Source organism: Nicotiana attenuata, unplaced genomic scaffold (genome assembly GCF_001879085.1).
Source record: "Nicotiana attenuata strain UT unplaced genomic scaffold, NIATTr2, whole genome shotgun sequence".
NCBI lineage: Eukaryota > Viridiplantae > Streptophyta > Magnoliopsida > Solanales > Solanaceae > Nicotiana > Nicotiana attenuata.
The window spans coordinates 319,596-324,669 of record NW_017670918.1 but is presented as its reverse complement, the minus strand read 5'-3'; positions in this window follow the sequence as shown (position 1 = coordinate 324,669).

The following is a 5,074-nucleotide window of genomic DNA, read 5'->3' as shown; positions in this document are numbered from 1 at the left end:
CACCGGTCTGAGCTACCACACCCGGCTGAACTGCTCGAAATGGTTGAGCTGCTAGAGTCTAAAACTGGGGAGCTATCTGCTCTGGGGTGCGGGTAGCAGGAGTCTGCGCTCCTCCTCCAGCCTGAGAGACGGCTGGTGCAACAGGAAGCAAGCCTGCCCGAGTGACATTCTCCATAAGGCCCACTAGACGGACCAGAGCATCCTGGAGTACTGGGGTAGCAATGAACCCCTCTGGGACCTGAGCCGGGCCCACCGAAACTGCCTGGGCCGGAACCTCCTCGTCAAACTCAACCTGAGGCTCCGCCACTGGTGTTGCTGCTCTGGGCTGAGCTCTGCCCCTGCCTCGGCCTCTAGCACGGCCTCGGCCTCGCCCTCTGCCCTTTGTGGGAGTTGCCGCTGGGGGCTCGAGTTGCTGATCAGTGGATGAGGAAGCGCGTGTTCTCACCATCTGCGAAAGAACATAGTAGAAATTCAATTAGCATTGAGAAACCAAACCGCACGACAGGAAAGAATAGATGTGAAGTTTTTCCTAACTCTGTAGCCTATGGGGGATAAATACAGATGTCTCCGTACCGATTGCTCAGACTCTACTAAGCTTGTCCGTGAATTGTGAGACCTAAGTAACCTAGAGCTCTGATACCAACTTGTCACGACCCGTATTTTCCACCCTCGGGAGTCGTAATGGCGCCTACTAGTGAAAGCTAGGGAAGCGAACCAATTAAATTATTTACCTTGTTTCCATTATTAATCCGTTAACAATTAAGTACCAACATTTAATAAATAACAGAATTTAATAAGCGGAAGACTGAATTGCAATGTTTTAATAATACTACCAATATCAATCCATAACAAATCTACCCAAGACTGGTGTCACAAATTCACAGACTGTCTAGGAGTACTACAAATAAAGGTCTGAAAAAGTGATACAACACTGTCTTTGAAAATACATGAAAGAAACAGGATAAAAAATAGAAGGAGACGCCAAGGCCTGCGGACGCCTGCAGGGCTACCTCGGGTCGCCTGATGAACAAGAAGGAGCAATCTCACTGCGGTCCGAAAGCTATGGCACCGGGATCTGCACAAAAGAGTACAGAGTGTAGTATCAGCACAACCGACCCCATGTACTGGTAAGTGCCTAGCCTAACCTCGGCGAAGTAGTAACGAGGCTAGGACCGGACTACCAAATAAACCTGTGCAGTTAAATAATATACAACGGAAAATAAAGGCATAAATTTACAATTTAAAAGTGAGAAGGGGGAAGAGAGACATGATGCGGGGATATCAAGTAAGAACAGGAAACGAATGGATAACCGTAAAGAACCCGTAACTTAATATCAACAATAACCAGGAAATCAAACAAGTGCACGGCATCACCCTTCGTTCTTTTACTATCGTCCTCACCAAATATCAATATAATCGGCACAGCATCACCCTTCGTGCTTTTACCTCACATAATCATGGCACGGAATGATCCTTCGTGCATAATCACTCATATAAAGGCACAAAATGGTACATCGTGCGGCGCGACATCACCCTTCGTGCATTAACACTCTCTCACAAAATATCATGCACGGCATCACCCTTCGTGCTTTAACACTCTCTCACAAAAACAATGCACAGCATCACCCTTCGTGCTTTAACACTCTTCCTCACCCAAACAACAATCACAAACAATAAGGGCAAGGAATTAAATAGAATCACAATGAAAATCCCGGCAAGGGAACAATATCAAAAATAGACAACAACATCCCGGCAAGGGAACAATATTAAAAGCAACAACATCCCGGCAAGGGAGACAATATCATAATCCTCTTCTCTTTTTCACATTTACTTCACAACTCCATTTTACAACTTGAGCCAATGCTCTACAATGCTCAATTACCAAGGATACTTTCACAATTCGATTCACAACTTGAGCCAACGCTCTACAATGTTCAAATACCGATAATACTCTCACAAATCAATTCACTACTTGAGCCAACGCTCTTAAATGTTCAATTACCAAATTTACTTCCACAAGCCTTGTTCAACAATTGGAATATCACATAAGGCATGAGCAATACAAAACGGAGTCACATTAATCATAGTATAAGACTCACGGGCATGCTTGACACCAACGTATAGATACTCGTCACCATGCCTATACGTCATACCCAACAATTAACACATAGCAAATAGGACACGACTCCTAATCCCTCAAGCTAAGGTTAGACCAAACACTTACCTCGATGCCACGAACATAATTCAAGCCTCAACTACCGCTTTACCTCTTGATTCCACCACCAATTCGCTTGTATCTAGCCACAAGTTACTTAACTATATCAATAAATGCTAAATGAATCATTTCTAATACATGAAAATAGATTTTCTAAAGTTTTTCCCAAAAAGTCAAAAATCGACCGCTGGCCCACATGGTCAAAACCCGAGGTTCGAACCAAAACCCGATTACCCAATCACCCACGAACCCAAATATATAATTTGTTTTGAAATCGGACCTCAAATCGAGGTCCAAATCCCCAAAATTTGAAAAACCTAAGTTCTACCCAAAACACCCAATTTCCCCCATGTAAACCTTTGATTTTGAGTTGAAATCATGAGAAAAGTTGTTAAAGATTAATAAAAACGAGTTAGAATTGACTTACAATCGATTTGGAAGAGTACTTATCTTGGAAAAATCGCCCAAAGGTGTTTAGGTTTTGAAAAGTTTTGAAAATTGATTGAAAATGCGTCTAAGTTATGACTTTGCAGGTTGCAGATGTCGCAATTGCGACCAGGGTTCGCAATTGCGAACCCCTCAGACTGCTAACTTCGCAAATGCGAAGCTTTTGTCGCATTTGCGTCCCAGCACAAATCCGGTCAACTTCGCATTTGCGAGGGACCTTTCGCAAATGCGATATCGCATTTGCGATAGAAAAGTCGCATTTGCAACCAAGGCAGCCCAGGTCCAGTATCGCATTTGCGATGGTTTTCTCGCATTTGCGAGCCAGGCTTCGTAAGTCCAAATTTCACTCCGTGGCTTATCCAAAACTCACTCGAGCCCTCGGGGCTCCAAACCAAACTTGCACACTAACCTAGGAACATCATGCGGACTTGCTCGTGCAATCAAATCATCAAAATAACTTCAACAACTATGAATTTAGCATCAAAATCTAAGAAAATCTCAAGAACTTTCAAAGTTTCAAATTTTACAACTTAGGTTCCGAATCACGTCATATGACCTCCGTTTCTTACTAAACTTTACAGGCTCAACTTAAATCACATATAAGACCTGTACCGGGCTCCGGAACCAAAATACGGGCCCGATACAATCAAATTTCAAACACATTTCATTTCCAAAAACTCATATATATTTCAAAAAATAATTTTCTTTAAAAATTCATTTCTCGGGATTGGGACCTCGGAATTCGGTTTCGGGCATACGCCCAAGTCCCATATTTTCCTACGGACCTTCCGGGACCGTAAAATTGCGGGTCCGGATCCGTTTACCCAAAATATTGACCGAAGTCAACTTAAACTCATTTTAAAAGCAAAATTTATTATTTTTCACAGATTTTCACATAATGGCTTTCCGGATACACGTCCGGACTGTGCACGCAAATCGAGGTGACACAAAAAAGGAGATTTTAAGGCCTCTAAACACAGAATTTACTTTCAAAACGAGTGATGACCTTTTGGGTCATCACAATGACGGTGCATTACAATACCACGAGCTAAAGCTATATACACTGACATTCTGACAATATCAAAAACATTCATGCTAACTTAACACATTGCCAAAACTTTTTTCTGCACTCATGCTTCCTATAAACAACTACTATATGTACTTGACTGGCATATTACCTGATAGTGCAATAAAATTATTTAATCCAAAAACTGAATTTAGAATAAACAATTGAATTTATGTTTTAAGGCCACTAACAAACAAATTTATCTAAAGTGCGTTTAATGAGACAAAGAGCATGAAAACTAAAGCAGAATTAAAGAACGGATAAAAGATTCTTATTAAATATCAGCCTTTAATATGGATACACAAGAACGTAATATAATTCTTCAAGGATATATTGAAATAATAACTTTGTCGAATGTTGCATAGAGTAAAATGTGTATAATCTGAAAGTGTGTGTTGCAAGTGCATTGAATAAAGTATTTATAGCTTATATGGAACGTGTCTGTTTCTGAGTTTCATGCCTACGCGTCGCATACGTGGCTAACTGGTGGTAGGATACGTGCTCGTGCTGGTCGTAATTATCAGGGCGTAATGGACGAGGGTTATGATTTTGGAAAGATCTCGGATATATCGGAGTTTGGCAGCGAAGATGTCTAGCCTATTCCGGATACATGCTTAGTGAATCCTCTCCGGTCACTCTTGTTCCAGATTAAAACGGACTACCCCAATCATGATTCTTTAGCTCTCCGATTTCACTTTCATGCCCCTAGGCACCGAACTATTTCAGTTATGTGTCACTGTATTGACGAGCCACGCGATGAAACATGATTTTACCAATACAGATTTCCCTCCCACTTGTCGAGTAGTTTTCGAGAATTACCCGAGAAGCAAAAAACTTCTGATAGAAAAAATATCGTCCGAGATCTTTTCTTGATGGAGAAGAAACCCCATTTGGTGTTAGCATCCCGCTATTGAAGTGATGTAATTTGTGAAAGACAACGTATGCAGTCTTCATTTAATGCTCGGGAGACGTGGCAATTTTTAATTAGCTTTGCTGTCGATCATAGTCTCTAATATCATGATGACTGATTTTGTGATTGAAATCTTTTCCGAGTTTAATGGCTCTGAAAAGTTGGTTTTTTGCTTTTACACACACACACACACATATACGAAATCCTTTACTTGTCAGTTACCTTGAGCAATTAATCTTCATAACCTGCACCAAATTTTTTCCCCTTTATAACCTTTCTTTCTCTGTCGTTATGGATTTCCAAGATCCTAACGCAATAAGGACTGAAAGTCTTATACCATTGAACCAGACGAGTATTGTCGCATATCCTTAAGAAGAAACTCCCTCAATCTTCCTTGAAAAAAGGAAGAAAACTCAGGAGCCAGCTAAAGGCAAAA